Consider the following 17,075-nt stretch of genomic DNA (forward strand, 5'->3'; position numbering starts at 1 on the left):
TTTTGCACACTCAATTGGAAAATATAGACTCCAACTTGCATTGAATTAATGGAATGCTGACCTTGTTTGGAAAATATAAACCTCTAAAAAGGAGCATGAATGAACTTTCTTCTCTTCAAGAAATTAATAAAAACATTTCAGAGATTGTCTCTATAAGGCTCCTATCAACATTTTTGCTTGTGAAAATATGCAATCCATTTTTCCAATATGAGAAAAAAAATCTTTTTCCAGAATTGGAGCAAATTTCCAGTTCTTAATCCCATTCTTTTCTGCTGCTGTAAGATTTTTGGAGCTTCTGATTCAAGCAGCTGCTTACATCTTCTTTGAGCACTAATGCTTACTACACACTTTCTGTTTTCCAAAGAGATTGGAAAAACAGACATCTGCTACTCAACAAGTGAGGCTATGGCTGAAGCTTGCTACACGTTGCTGACAGCCCCAGTGGATGCCTGAGACCTAAGTCCCAGGTTCCCTCACTGGCTTCTGACAGGAGCAGTTGGATGCTTATGGCCTTAGGACTAGATTATAAAAATGCTTGACTGATGAGTCAAACTACCCATGGAAAGGAAATAATTCTATTTCTGTTCCATAGAGTATACTTTAACTCAAATTCCATCCTGCAAAATTCTTTGGATTCAGAAACTAAAGGTCCCAGGTTCATTTTTCTATTGTGTGAAGAGCACAAGATCAGAGTTCAGAGGCTTCATTCAGATCCAAACCTGTGAGGAATCTGCTGCATGGTTTCCATACATCAGCTTTCTTCTCCACATTTCACTTTCCTTAACCAGAAATGGATTGTTAACTGGCTTATCAATGTGGCTGCATGTTTTGTGTGCACAGACTTTGTGCTCAATTCTCCCCTTGCTGGCTCTTGACCTCCCAGAAATCGGATCTTCCAGAGGGAGATTATGTTTGGGAATGGAAAAGAGACAGAAACAGAGAGAAAAAGTGGGCAGATTCTCTAAATTGGGTAGGGTAGGATACCTGCAGGTCTTGCAACAGCAGGCCCAAGGCCCCAACAGAAGCACCTTGATGGTGCACTTAGGAGATGGGACTGCCAATGTTAGGAACCTGGATGAGGACTCCTGAGCTCACACATGGTGCAGAAGCAACAGAACCACAGCCCTCCAAGGGGCATGCAGAAGGAGCCAGGAACATTTCAGCAGCAGCTACCCAGGTCAAAGGCTGGAGAAAACTCCTCAACAGTTTTGCTTACATGAGACCCTGGGAATCTGAACCTTCCCTTGACGGGGAACACTAGGAATGACTGAGAAAGAATTCCCAACCACATACTAGAATACAGAGCACAGTAAAATCAAATATGACGGGAAAAGGAACTAATTTAAAGGAAACAATAGAAAGGGTCATTTTGTAAAGTGGGGTTGTTTGTGGGTAGCAGTCATACCTGCTGCGTGTAACTGGTGTATCAACACATGGATCTCAAGGGCCTACTGGGAGATGACTTCAATAGAAGTGAGATTAAATATGTAAAATGTTGTGCAAATATCTTCACTATTTGATGTGAAGCCAGCTTGACAGATGCAGGTTTGAATCATCTGTTACTATAGTGTGGAGGACATTAACCTGCCCAAGGACAGGACCTTTCACATTTTCCTCCTGGATGGTTTTAAGATGAAACACACTTTTAAATAGAGTAGGAAGGGTTGAGGTTGCTTAACATTTTGAGATTAAATTGTCTCTACTCAAGGGGGGAAAAAAGCCAAACAAAAATCAAACAAAGTACTAAGGAGCACAAGCGTTCTGTTATGCATTACAGGATGATGCTCTCAGGAAGGAAATTGGCTTCAACCTGAAGAGCATCAGGGCCTAACTTACAAGAGCAGATAGAGCTCAGCTTACAGCCAAGCCTCTCCACATAAAATAAGGCCAACCACTGCTCGCAGGAAATACGAAATCAGATCCCAAACGTTTGAACAGGGAGGGGGGTTAAGGGAATAGTTAGATGGTGTGTGTGTGTGTGTGTGTATGTGTGCGCACGCGCGCACACACACACACACACACACACACACTTTAGTTTTAAAAATATATAGATCATCAGGGACTGTTTAGACTTAGAACACTCCCGCAATCTAGTGCCATGGGCTCTTACCCAGGGGCTGGGGGCTGGAATGGCCATGTGAAACATGCAGCAGCCCCTCCCCCCTCACGCACACCCCCACACAGACCTCCCACATGCAGGACTTTAATGATCTGGGGCAGATTCCTTTACTACTCTGTCTCAAAAATGTACACGATGTCTTACAGATGATAGATTTACAGCAGTTAAAATCAGTGATTGTACCTGGCAAGGAGCCAGATAAGCCACATTTGCCACAAATGATCTACATGTGGCTCACCTTTCTTACCCTTCAAAGAACATACCCTTAACAACGCCTTCCCAGAAAGTATAGAAGAGTAAAGCCATGCGGCTCCCAACATCCTAGCAGGGACGCACAGACAGCAGAACAGCAAACCTCCCTCTCAGAACTCACTTCCACATGTTCTGATAGAGAATTTTGATCTCTAACTGCCAGTTTATAAACCCCTTTCCCGGGTGAGCATACAATTGGCCTTAAAATGAGAAAGCAGAGGCTCTCACTCAGAACATGAGAACTCAGATGTGTCAATTCATTTAGTTCATTTTCTACTTGACAGGGAGCTCTTTCTCTCATTAAATAGGAACAAGTCACAACATTTAGAAAGTGGAAAATCACAAGGGGCAAATTATGGGATTATCTTCAGAAAAGAAGGATGGCTAATGTCCTTCTGGAGCAGCAGTTCTCAACCTGTGGATTGCAACCCCTTTGGGGGTCGAACGACCCTTTCACAGGGGTTGCCTAAGACCATCGGAAAACACATATATAATTACATATTGTTTTTGTGATTAATCACTATGCTTTAATTATGTTCAATTTGTGACAATGAAAATACATCCTGCATATCAGATATTTACATTACGATTCATAACAGTAGCAAAATTACAGTTATGAAGTACCAACGAAAATAATTTTATGGTTGGGGGTCACCACAACATGAGGAACTGTATTAAAGGGTCGTGGCATTAGGAAGGTTGAGAACCACTGTTATGGAGGATCGTCAATTCAGCCACCAAAGATAGGGACAGGAGGGGCTCCTCAGCCTTTAATCAGAATGCTTCCAGATCAACAGTCACAGGACGTGCCTGGCTTGGGGGCTGGGAGAGAGCAGGGCAAGACCTCTTTGTGCATGTTGGTCACATTATGAGACTTAGAATTCTAGCTCACTTTCCAACTCCCTTTCAACTTCTGTCTCCCTTACCTGGGGGTACAGGGTTGGGGTGTTAAGCATGATGACATATAAGAAAAACATAAATTATGTAAACTGAGGAAACTTAGCCTGGCTTTTGCCTGTTCCTCTGAATGTAATCAGACTCAGAAGGTTCCAGTTAGTTTTGCTGCATAACAAAATGCTAAAATTTTGTGCATTTCATCAATCATTTGCTTAGCAATTTGGGCTGGACTAAGCTGGCCAGGCTAACCTGGGCCGGGCTCATTTGTATACTTGAAATCTGAGGGGTCAGTTTAGGCTGGCAGTGGGGAAGTGAGCCTGCACTTTTTCCCACAGGGGTCCTAGGTAGGCTCCAAGGAAGTGTGAAAACCTCTTCAAGACCAGCTGTGAAAGGTTTCCCAAAAAATTAAAAATAGAACTACCATATGATCCAGCAATTCCACTTCTGGGTATATATATCTGAAAAAATAAAAAACACTAATTAGAAAAGACATATGTACTCCCATGCTTATTGCAGAGCTGTTTATAATAGTCAAGATATGGAGGCAACCTCAGTGAGGAAAATGGGGGACATCTGCAATAGTGTCAATAATTTTTTTTTTAAAAAAATATGAAAGAAACCTAGGTATCCGTGGATAGATGATTGGATAAAAATGATGTGATACATATATACAAATGGGATATTACTTGGCCATAAAAGAATGAAACCTTACCATTTGCAACAATGTGGATGACCTAGACTCAGAGTATTTTGCTAAGTGAAATAAGTCAGATAGAGAAAGACAAATACTATAAAACTTCAAGTATATGTGGAGTCTGAAGAATAGCACCAACAAAACAGAAACAGAGAACAAATTGACAGTTTCAAAATAAGAGGTTGGATGCAAAATAATCAATCAATAAAAATTAAAATTAAAAATAAACCCTCTGGCTTGCAGAGTTGCTAAAACAGTTAGAAAGCAAAGTCCCATCCCTTCCTGTTCATTTAACAAATACTTCATATGCTCCTTCAATAATCACACTGGGATGGGTGTTTGTTGGTTTTTTTGTTTTGGTTAATCCTCACCTGAGGACATTTTTGCATTGATTTTTTTTTACAGAGAGTGGAAGGGAGGGAGAAAGAAAGAAACTAATGTGAGAGACATCAATTGGTTGCCTCTCGCTGAATCCCCAACCAGAGCCCGGGATTGAGCCTGCAACCCAGGTACATGCCCTTGATCAGAATCCAACCCGGTACCCTTCAGTCCACCTGCAGAAGCACTATCCACTCAACCAAACCAGCATTTTTTTTTAAGTCCTCCTCTAAGGATGTGTTATTTTCATTGATTCTAGGGAGACAGGAAAGGAGAGGGAAAGAGAAAGAGAAACATCTGCCGGGAGCCGGTCCATCCTTGCTGCTTGACACAGTCGCTGCAGAGAAGAAACGTCTGCACAGCATATGTTTCAAGGGACCTGGCGTATATAGCATACTGTTCTTAAAATGTTTGCTCCCCTTAGCGCTATATGTTTTAACCAAGGTCACCTCTCCGAGAAAGGTTGTTTCCCCAGGTAGGGATTTTTCCCTGAAGTTAGGGAGGGGATAAAACCTCTTAACTAAGTGCCAGGCAGGTAGTTAATCACTTTAACTAAGAACAATCACACTTAAGCTACATAATCTTTACTCCCTGGAATGGAGATAAGAAACACCCTAACCTTTGGAATAGAAGTTGATAGGATTAAAACCAACTGGTATAAATACAGATGTAATAAGACAACAGAACTCAGAACCTAGAGAGAGAACCTAGAGAGAACATGGCAAAAGATCCTGGACAGAACCTGGCTACAGATCTTGGCTGAAGAACCTAGAGACAGAACCTAGCCAGAGAACCTGGCTGAAGAACCTAGAGGCAGAACCTAGACACAGAACCTAGCTAGAGAACCTGGCTGAAGAACCTAGACAGAGAACCTAGAGACAGAACCTAAAAACAGAACCTAGAGACAGGACTTGGCTGGAGAACCTAGACAGAACATGGCAGGAGAACCTGGAGAACCTGGCTAAAGAACCTGGTGACCGAACCTGGCTGGAGAACCTAGCAAGAGAACCTAGCAAGAGAACCTAGCAAGAGAACATGGACACAGAACCTGGCTGGAGATCCCGACCAGGACTTGGCTGGAGTTCCTGGCTAGAGATCCTGGCTTGGCTATGCTGATCAACTGAACTCTGCCTTCATGTCATTCCTTCATCGCCGACTCCGTCCACACCTTTGGGGACCCCTGGACCCGTTGGGGTTGGACCCCAGCAAACATCGATCAGTTGCCCAAGCAATCCAACAGGGATGGAACCCACCACCTGTGTATGTGCCTTCACCTAGAATAGAACCCATGACCCTTTGGTGCATGGGAGGACACTCTAACTACTGATCCACACCGACCAGGGCCTGGAGGTACATTTAAAAAATTTTTTTCAGATCTGCCCTGGCCAGGTGGCTCAATTGGTCAGAGTCTCAACCTGTACACCAAAGGATTTACTGTTGGATTCTAGGTTAGGGCACATACTTAGGTTTAGGTTAGATCCTGGTGGGTCAGCAGGTGCAGAGGCAGCCTACTGGTATTTCTCTGTCACATGGATGTTTCTCTCTCTAAAAATCAATTTTAAAAACATCCTCAGGTGAGAAATAAAATTTATATATATATTAAAAAATTTTCAGCTCTAAAATTTTATTTGGTTCTTTTAAAAATTTTATTTTTCATTTATAGTTCACATTCAATATCCTATCCTATCTAATAAAAGAGAAACATGGTAATTAACCGTAACTTCGCTACCCTTCCCATTGGTCAATCAGGGCGATATGCAAATTAACTGCCAACCAAGATGGCGGCTGGCTGCCAGGTAGCTGAAGTGAACAGGAGGCTTGCTTGCTCCAGTGACGGAGGAAGCCAAGGTTCCCCGCCTGCCTTGCCGGCCTCAGAGCTTGCTCTCTAAGAAACATTGTTGCAAATATAGAAGCTAAACAAAACCCAGAAACCTGCTTTCAGCCGTCAGAGCTGGAGAGAGCAGGACCGAAACAGTGTTACAATTATAGAACCCAAACAAACCCAGATCCCTGCTTTCAGCAGCCGAGCCTCAAGCTGGAGCTGGCCTCAGAGCTAAAGCTGGCTCTCAGCTCCAGTGACAGCTATAGAAGGTAAATAAATCCCAGAATAAAAAGAAAAAAGAAAAAAGCAGAGGTTGGGAGCTTCAGTCGCCCGCCAGCCTGAAAACGGCCCTCAGCCCCTCACCCAGATGGGCCAGGCACCCCAGTGGGAACCCCCACCCTGAAGGGGGTGTGACCAGCTGCAAATAGCCATCATCCCTTCATCCAGGCTGGCCAGGCACCCAAGCGGGACCCCCATCCTGATCCGGGACACCCTTCAGGGCAAACCAGCCGGCCCCCACCCATGCACCAGGCCTCTATTCTATATAGTAAAAGGGTAATATGCCTCCCAGCACCGGGATCAGCAGAGCCACGAGGCCTCCCGAACCCAGGGATCAGCTGAGCCGTGAGGCCTCACTGCCCCGGTGTCAAGCAGAGCCACGAGACCTCCAGGCCTGGGATCAGCGGAGCCACGAGGCCTCCTGGCCCCTGGAGCAGCGTGACAGGGGGCAGAGCCCAAACCCCCTGATCTCCCTGCGGCTCTGTGTGTAACCGGGGGCAGGGCCACAACCTCCCTATCTGCCCTGCTCTGTTCCTGACAGGGGAAGGCGCCCCAACCCCCTGATCGGCCCTGCTCTGTGCCTGATAGGGGGAGCTCCCCAACCCCCTGATTGGCCCTGCTCTGTGTGTGACAGGGGAAGGCGCCCCAACCCCCCCATGGGCCCTGCTGTGTGTGACGGGGTTGAGCCACAACCTCTCCATCGGCCCTGCCCTGAGTGTGACAGCAGTGGAGCCCCAACCCCCTGATCGGCCCTGCTCTGTGGGTGACAGGGGGCGGCACCCCAACCCCCTGATCCGCCCTGCTCTGTGTGTGACAGGGGTCGGTGCCCCAACTCCCCTATCGGCCCTACTCTGTGTGTGATGGGGGGAGCTCCCCAACCCCCTGATTGGCCCTGCTCAGTGCGTGACAGGGTGAGCTCCCCAACCCCCTGATGGGCCCTGCTCTGTGAGTGACAGGGTACGGAGACCCAACCCCACTGATGGGCCCTGCTCTGTGCGTGACAGGGGGCAGCCCCCCAACCCCCTGATTGGCCCTGCTCTGTGCATGAAAGGGGGTGGTGCCGCAACCTCCCCATCGACCCTGCCTTGAGTGTGACAGGGGGCGGTGCCCCAACCCCAGAATCGGCCCTACCCTGAGCATGACTAGGGGTGGCATCGCAACCTCCCGATCCACCCAGCTCTGTGCATGACATGGGGCAGTGCCCCAACTCCCCAATCAGCCCTGCTCTGAGCCCGGCCAGGGGCTGCACCTAGGGATTGGGCCTGCCCTCTGTCACCCGGGAGCAGGCCTAAGCCAACAGGTCTTTATCTCCCGAGGGGTCCCAGACTGTGAGAGGCACAAGTGGGGCTGAGGGACACACACCCCCCCCCCCCCCCCCCGCCAGTGCACAAATTTTTGTGCTCTGGGCCTCTAATCCTATATAATAAAACCCTAATATGCAAATTGACCCAACGGTGGAGTGACTGGTCGCTATGAACTGACCACCAGGGGGCAGATGCTAAACATAGGCGCTGCTTTCTGGTGGTCAATGTGCTCCCACAGTGGGAGCACCACTCAGCCAGAAGCCAGGCTCACGACTGGCAAGTGCAGCAGCGGTGGCTGGAGCCTTCACGGCAGCACTAAGGAGCAGCAAGCTGAGAGGTAGAGAGCTGCAAGCAGGCAGGCGGTAAGGAGTGAGGGGTCCCGGACTGCAAGAGGGCACAGGCCAGGCTGACGGCCCCCCCACCACCACCAGTGCATGAATTTCATGCACTGGGCCTCTAGTAAAATAATATTGAATGTCAATTATAATTGAAAAATTTTTTAAAGCCCAACTTTGAACTGGCACAAAGTCACTTCTGCACATTTTATTGGTTAGAACAAGTCAACAAGTCAAACCATAGTCAACAGTCTTCACTTCCCAAGCTGCAAAGCCATAGCAAAGAGGAACAGCTACTGGGATGGGAGTAATTTCTGACTAGTTTTGCAATTGCCACAGAATGGAAAAAAGCCTTCTGGGTTAGTCTGTTCAGACTGCCATAACAAAATAACACAGACTGGGTAGCTTAAACAACAGACCTTTATCTTCTGACATTTCTGGATGGTATAAGTCCAAGATCAAAATGTCAGCAGAGTTGGTTTCTTCTAAGTCCTCTCTTCTTAGCTTGTTCATGGCCATCTCTCTGTGTCTTCACATGGTATGCTCTCCGTGCTCACACTTCCCTTGTTTCTCTCTGTGTGTCCTAATCTCCTTTTCCTACAAGGACACCACTTAGATTGGAGTAGAGTCCACCCTAATGACCTCATTATTTAATTTAATTACCTCTCTAAAGATCATATTCACATTCTGAGTTACTGAAGCTTAAGGGGAATACAATATATCTCACACCACCACAAAAACACAAAACAACCAAGATAGGACATTGGTGAAGGGAGATCAAATAAAATCTTTCATGCCAAAACCAGAAGTACTCCAGCAATGCCTTCACCTCCTGCAGTCTGGACACACTGGGTGCAGTGGCTTGTCAGTGTTCCACATCCCAAATCTCTGCAACCTTTCAGTCTGTCAGCTGCTGCAATGTGCATCCATTTAACTTCACCCCTTCTGCACTAATGCAGTCTACCTACCTCTTCTGAAACATAACATTCACCAAAGAGAGTTTATATCAGGGGACACTGGGGAATCTCAGAATGCCTTGAATCTAGTGGACCTCTGAGAAATCAGTAAAGCCCAGATGTGGTGAGTGTCCACTGTGCTAAAGACAAATGCTAGGATGATGTGGGGGTGCGAGCAGTGAAGAGACAGACCTGCCCAAACCTCAAAGCACATGTGGGGTAGATGAGAAGTCATGAGGCCCAGTAGGATGGGGTTCCAACATAGGAAACCTCAGGAGTGGTTTCTTCTTTTATGATAAAAATAGAAGCCCGGTGCACGAATCCATGCATGGGTGGGGTCCCTCGGCCTGGCTGTCGATCAGGGCCAATCAGGGCCATCTTGCTCAGTCCTGATTGGGGCCACAGGGGCTGGCTGGCTGGGGAGGGACCATGGGAGGGCTCCAGGGCATGTCTGGCCCTCTCGCCCAGTCCCAATCAGCCAGACCCCAGCAGCAAGCTAACCTACCAGTTGAAGTATCTGTCTCCTGGTGATCAGTGCACATCATAGCGACTGGTTGAGTGGTCGACCAAATGGTCAACCAATCGGTCAGACACTTAGCATATTATGCTTTTATTATATAGGATTATGTCCTCATGGCTAAAGATCAAAATGAACTAAGAATGAGGAAGTTTTGACCAGCCCTAAGAATTAATTCATTTCTCATTTATAAACTATTCTCCAAGTGCCTTTCAAGACACCTGAGTGTGTCCTTTGCCCCTCTGGGTGTTCAGTTCAGAGGCCCCTTCTTGGCAAGCACATTGGTGATAGGCACAGGTATGGAACCTGATAAGCTTCTTTCCCTTCAAGTCTTAAAAACTTCTGCTGCTGTAAAAACTAAGCCTGCAGGTTTCCAAAGCAAAATACAATAAGAGCACAAGAGAGCCTAGTGTTTGTCCAGGATCTGCTTTTCCATTTTTATGGCAATGCCACCCTTGTTTGATCAGCATGGGGGAGCCAGCTGCCTCACTTGCATACCTCACTTTCTCTCTCACCTCTGCTGAGACATTGCTTTAGGGAAGTCAGCCAAATTCCTCAAGTCAGTGCCTCACTTTTGGACATGAGTGTCAACCATGAAGAAAAGAATAGTCCACATGTCATAATAAATGTCACAATAAAATCAATGTTTCTTTTCTCTCAACAGAATATATTTACATTTCAAGCTATGACTCAATAAATGTCCAGAGATGTGAAAATACATAGAAGTGGCTTTTCTTTTCCTTTTTGTCTTCCAGGGAAACACGATGACATCAGTCAATAAAGGGGGTTGATAACAGAGGGAAGCTGTGTATAATCAGTAAACCTCAGGGACTAGGAAGACAACACAGATCCATTTCAAAGCTGAGGACTAAGAAAATTCAGAAATACAGAGATAGTACTTCTGATGACTAGCTTCTGTCCATAATTAGCTTTTAAAAGATGTTTCCTTATTTATGAACTTTATGTGCAAGGCCAAATTTAAAGTAGGAAAGAAGGCATATATATCTAAAGGTTTCTTAGTGTCAGGCATTGTATATCCATTATTGGAAACGAAAGGTTAGGTTCATCACTTCATAAGCATATGATGTTTAATCTTCTACTTCTAGCAGAATCCCCATATTTGTATGAAAGTGGACTTCAAAATACTGTGCCTGATGTGACCTGTAAATTAACATTTTTCATGTAATGCATTTTAATAAACATACAATCATGAAATGCATATATTTAAGTAGAGTATTTTATCAAGATGCAAACATAGCTATACAGTTTCTACACATCTTATTGGCTTATTATGAATTAACTAGAGGCCCGGTGCATGAAATTCATGCGGGGGGGGGGGGGTCCCTCAGCCTGGCCTGTACCCTCTCCAATCCAAGACCCCTTGGGGGATGTCCGACTGCCGATCCCTGTGGGATCAGGCCTAAACTGGCAGTCGGACATCATTCTCACAATCCAGGACTGCTGGCTCCTAACTGCTCCCCTGCCTGCCTGCCTGATCTCCCCTAACTGCCCTCCCCTGCTGGCCTGATTGCCCCTAACTGCTCCCCTGCCAGTCTGATCACCCCTAATCACCTCTGCCTTGGCCCCCACCACTGTGGCTTTGTCCAGAAGGAGGACTGGACGATCAGAAGATGTCCAGTCGATCCAGTCTAATTAGCATATTACCCCTTTATTAGTATGGATTTCCTTTTGCAGTGTGTGTGTGTGTGTGTGTGTGTGTGTGTGTGTTGGTTTTGGTTTTTTTTATTGGATTTTTGTTGTCACTTAGTGAGACACTCTGAAATGTGCCTGGTTTCACTCAAAGATCTCTGAGGAATGCTGAAGGTCACAGGCACCATACTATAGCAGCACAAAGATCTGTACTAGATCCCACAATAAGGAGAGATTAAGAAGCAAGGTTATTGTGTCCTGGGAAAATCAGTTTCAGAGGACAGCACATACCAGTGGTCAGGATCAGGCTACAAAGTGAGCTTGCGCTGTGCAACACTTAAGTGGTGCTGCTCTGGTATTTCGGCCACCAAATCTTGATTCTCTAAGATTAGATGGAGCATGAAGAGACACTTCAGTCTGTAAACCAAGTTCTTGCCTAGCTTTTTCTTTGTATATCATATGACTTCTCAAAACCAGAGCAAGACTGCAATTAGACCTGGAAAGAAAAATGCCTGTGATGACCACATACCCATTTCCTAATGGTGGACCCAACTTTGGGAGGTGCCTGCATTTATTCACTCCTCCCTGAACTTATGCAATAAAACTTCGTAATGACTAATATTCTTTTAATTCCTTCCTCCATTTTCTATAATTATAAAATTTTTAACTTGTCCTGTCATGGAAAATAGCCTCTAGGATGGGCAGTTGAATGCATACACCCATATATAGGAAATTAGAACTTTTGGAGACTCACTTCCCTGAAAAAACATTCTCAGCAAAGCTCTAACCAGTAGAAATTAGCCAACAACCACATATACAAAGATGGAAAACAATTTTACATGGAGTATAGTGTGCCCTATATCAACATCCAATAGTTGATTTAAGACTATATAAGGCCTTGAGGAATAGAATGGACAAATATTCAACCAACATTCCCACATACAGTAAGGCATGCCTGGCATTGTAAAAGAATGCCCTAAGAATTCCTAAGACACCCAGGCTCAGTCAACCTGCAACACAATTCTGAATTCTTTCTCTTTTCCCCTTGGCTATTAAGTGTACTGCATGTTGTCTCTGCAGATTTCCACTTCAACCTTCCATCTGAATACAGTATACAGTCTCTCAATCTCTCACCTCAGCTTTCTTCCTAGCCTCATTTTCTTCTTTCTTTGATTCTTAAAAAACATGAACCCTCCTCAGGGTACCAGTTTCTCAGACCACTCCTTCTTATACAAGGGAAGTCCCCAGTCATTTTAACATGGTGCAAAAGTGCTATGGACCCAGTCTCTGGTTGGGAAGGAAATATAGGGATCACCTCGCCCAAACTTACACATAACAATTGTATGTTACCACAAATAATTAGATGATATAGATTAAAGTAATAAAAACAACAGCTTTTAAAGGTTTGCATCTTGTGTTAAAGATATCCAACATGAATATAGTAGGCAATCTTCAAAATGGTTTCCAATGATCCTGATTGTTTGTGTAGTTTACTTACACACTGTCCTAAAGTTGGTCTATGTGACAACATACAGCTAAAGTAATGCTATGTCACTTTTGATATTGTTATTTTTTAAAAGTGAGTTCTACATTATATTCTCTCTCTCTCTCTCTCTCTCTCTCCCTCCCTCCCTCCCTCCTTCTTTCTCTCTCTCTTACATCATTCACCCTCGAGGAAGCCAGTTGGTGTGATGGAAGAACACTCCTAGAAGCTATGGAGAGGCCTATATGATGAGAAACTTCAGTCCCCAGCCAACATGGAGACCTGCCAAAAGTGCATAATTAAAATACAGCCTTTAGATGAGACAGCAGGCTTGGCCAACGCTTGACTGCAAACTCATGAGAGATTTAAGCCAAAACCACCCAGCTATGATGCTTCAGGATTCCTAGCTCGGAATTAGGAGATAACTAATTATTATTGCTTTAAACTGTTAGGTTTAAAACAGCAGTAATTTTGCCAGTATAATAAAGGCTATATATGACAAGCTCACAGCTAGCATCATACTCAATGCTGAAAGCTTTACCTATAGGATAAGGAACAAGGTAAGGGTGCCCACTCTTACCACTCCTATCCATCATAGTTCTGGAAGTTTTAGCAAGAGAAATCAGTCAAGAAAAAATAAATTAGCCCAGCTGGTATTGCTCAGTGGTTGAGCATCAACCTATCAATTCCCTGTCAGGGCATATGCCCAGGTTGCAGGCTTGATGTGTAGGAGGCAGTTGATCAATTAATCTCTCTCATCATTGATGTTTCTATTTTCTCTCTCCCTCTCCCTTCCTCTGCAAAATCAATTTTAAAAAACTACGCTGAAAAACACACAAATACATGGAGGCTAAATAGCATCTTACTAAATAATCAGTGAGTTAACAATGAAATCAAGAAAGAAATCAAAAGATAATTTGAGACAAATGAAAATACCGCAATCCCAATTCTATAGGGCCCATGTGTGATATTTTGTTATGGCATCCCAAGTGGACTTAACATATATGATAAGAACATTTACTTACTTTACAATTTTGCATACCCACAAGCAAGGAATAAAAGTTCCCACTGCTCTATATCTCCACCAGCATTTGTTTTTATCAGTGTTTTGCATTTTTGCCATTCTAATAGGTGTGTTGTGGTAGCTCATTGTTGTTTTATTTTGCAATTTCCTAATGACATATGATGTTAAATCTCTTTTCATTTGACTATTTAACATTGTTTATCTTCTTTGGTGAAGTGTCTTTTCCAATTTCTTTCCCATTGTTTTAACTGAGTTGTTTTCTTTAAGTTTTAAGAGTTCTTTCTGTATTTTGGATAATGGTTCTTTCTCAGATGTCTTCTGCAAATATTTTCTCCCAATCTGTGGCTTAAGAGGGTACTTTAAAAAATGTCATGGGCTGTGTTGCTTGTAGTGGTGCTGGAGAGGGGGCGCTGAGCTGTTGCACATGAAGTGCAACAGAACAGACTTTACCACCTGAAACTGCTGCTTCAAGTTCAGATCAGGCAAAAAACAAACCTTGAAACAACCAACAAGACCAAAGAAGAGTACACTTAAGTTGAAGACACAACACTTAATCTGAAACAAGAAGTTTGTGCCTACTCAACAGCTCTGAAAGAGCACTTCCCAATGCTGTTAGTAATCCTGGTTTTCTTCAGTGCTGTACTGTGAGATTGCCTGGTGCAGCAGCAGTTGTATTCTTTATTAGCTTGATAGACCATTTTCTCTCACTCTTTTTTCTTTTTAATACTAGCAACACTCATCCTTTGAAACGTGTGCTGAAGAAGAAGAATCAGCAAATACTACTGAAAGTGCAATATTTGATTATCACTGTGAGATGAGCTTTGATCCAAACCTTTTCCACAACAATGGACACAATGGTTACCCCAATAGTACTTCAGCAGCACTGCGTGAAACGGGTTATTGAAAAACTGCTAACCTCTTATGAATTTATTCAATGTTCAGAACGTCAAGCTAGACTTTTCTTCCACTGTTCACAGTAAAATGGCTACCTGCAGGACTTAAAAGTAGGAGATGGTGTTGAATTCAAAGTATCATCTGACTGGTGGACTGGGAAACCCATTGCTGTTAAACTGGTAAAGATAAAACAAGAAATCCTCCCTGAAGACCGAATGAATGGACAAGAAGTGTTTTATCTGACTTACATCCCTGAAGACTTGGAAGGGAATGTTCAGCTGGAAACCGGAGATAAAATAAAAATTTTAATTGATAACAATAAACATACTGATGCTGTAAGTGCTTGAAACATTATTCCGTTGAAAAATAAACAAGCCCACTGTCAAGGAGTGCTTTGTGCCATGAAGGAGGCATTTGGCTTTATTGAAAGAGGTGATGCTGTAAAAGAGATATCTCTCACTATAGTGAATTTAAGGATGACTTAGAGACCTTACAGCCTGGAGATGAGGTGGAATTCACAAGCAAGGACAGAAATGGTCAAAAAATTGCAGCACATGTCAGACGATTGCCTCAAGGAACAGTCATTTTCAAAATATCAGCTTTGAACATTTTGAAGGAACTGTAACCAAAGTTATCCCAAAAGTACCAGTAAAAATCAGAATGACCCATTGCCAGGATGCATTAAAGTTAACTTTGTGATTCCTAAAGAACTTCCCTTTGGAGATAAAGATACAAAATTCAAGGTGACCCTGTTGGAAGGCAACCATGTTAGCTTTACTATTTCAACAGATTGACATGACAAATTAGAACGAGCAACCAACATAGCTGCAACAGCCTATCAAATACATTTCAGTTCACTAATGAAGTCAAAGAAATTGGTGTGATTGCTGCCATGAGAGATGGTTTTGGTTTCTTCAAGTGTGTGGATCCTGATATATGTTCTTCCACTATAGCGAAATTCTGGACGGGAACCAGCTCCATACTGCAGATGAAGTAAAGTTTACTGTGGTTCCTGATATGCTCTCTGCCCAAAGAAATCATGGTATTAGAATTTTTAAAAACTTCCCAAGGGCATGGTTTCATTCCATTTCCATTCAAATCATCATTTTCTGGGCATTATAGAAAAAGAAGCCACTTTTTCCATTTCTAAAACCACTAGCCAAAATAAAGGCAAGGAAACGGAGACTGAGGATGGTATTATTGCTTATGATGACTGTGGGGTGAAAATGACTACTTTTTTTCAAGCCAAGGATGTGAACGGATCTACTTCTCCTCAAATAGGTGATAAGGTTGAATTTAGTATTAGTGACAAACAGAGGCCTGGACAGCAGACTGTAACCTGTGTGCAACTTTTAGATCATAATTCTAACTCCAAGAGGCTCTTAGGTTATGTGGCAATTCTGAAGGATACTTTTGGATTTATTGAAACAGCTAATCATGATAAGGACATATTTTTCCATTACAGTGAGTTCTCTGGTGATGCTGATAGCCTAGAACTGGGGGACATGGTCAAGTACAACTGGTCCAAAGGCAAAAGCAACAAAGTCAGTGCAGAAAAAGTCAACAAAACACACTTGATGAATGGCCTTACTGAAGAAGCAGATCCTACATCTACTCTGGTAAAGTCTTTCGCCCCTTGAAAAGTGTTGATCCAACACAGACTGAGTACCAAGGAATGATTGAGACTGTGGAGAAAGGGGATATGAAAGGTAAGGTCTATCCATCTGGCATAGTTGGAATGGCCAACAAAGGAGATTGCCTGCAGATAGAGAAGAGTGTAAAATTCCAATTGTGTGTCCTAGGCCAAAATGCACAGTCTATGGCTTACAACATCACACCTCTGTGTAGGGCCACTGTGGAGTGTGCGAAAAATCAGTTTGGCCTCATTAACTCTGAAGTAGGAGATAGCAAGAAGCTCTTTTTCCATGTGAAAGATGTTCAGGATGGCATTGAGCTACAGGCTGGAGATGAGGTGATTCTTAATCAGCACACTGGCAAGTGCCGTGTTTGTAATGTTTGGCGAGTCTGCAAGGGCCCCAAGGCTGTTGCAGCTTCACTACCTGATAGGTTGGTCAATCGCTTGAGGAACATCACCCTGGATAATGCCAGTGCTCCTGGCTAATGGTTCTTCCTCAGCCAAAGGGACCAGATAACTCAATGGGACTTGGTGTAGAACGAAAGAACTGTCCGGCTGTTGTCATTGACTAACCACATCCACAAAGCACATCATTAATCCACGATGATCAAGTTGGGAGGATTCTGGTGAAGGGGAGGATTCTTCATCCCTCCCCAAAATCTGGAATACTTATTCTATTGAGCTACTATGCCAGTTTTAACACCTTCCTCATATTATGTTTAAAATAAATAAATACATTAAAAAAAAACATTTTAAAATTGTGCACAGTTGCAGCCTGGAAAACTTAAGGTGGTGCCTTGTAGCATCAAATTTAGGAGCTTTGTCCAGTGCATTT

At 43.8% G+C, this 17,075-nt stretch overlaps 1 pseudogene; it reads left to right on the forward strand.

The window, feature by feature from the left end:
• Nucleotides 1-14,456: 14,456 nt before the first annotated feature.
• Nucleotides 14,457-16,851, forward strand: LOC139001989 (cold shock domain-containing protein E1 pseudogene; annotated as a pseudogene).
• The last annotated feature ends 224 nt before the right edge of the window (nucleotides 16,852-17,075 follow it).

Source organism: Myotis yumanensis, unplaced genomic scaffold (genome assembly GCF_028538775.1).
Source record: "Myotis yumanensis isolate MYYU_CA2020_CCGP unplaced genomic scaffold, mMyoYum1.0.hap1 SCAF_2, whole genome shotgun sequence".
NCBI classification, from domain to species: Eukaryota; Metazoa; Chordata; class Mammalia; order Chiroptera; family Vespertilionidae; genus Myotis; species Myotis yumanensis.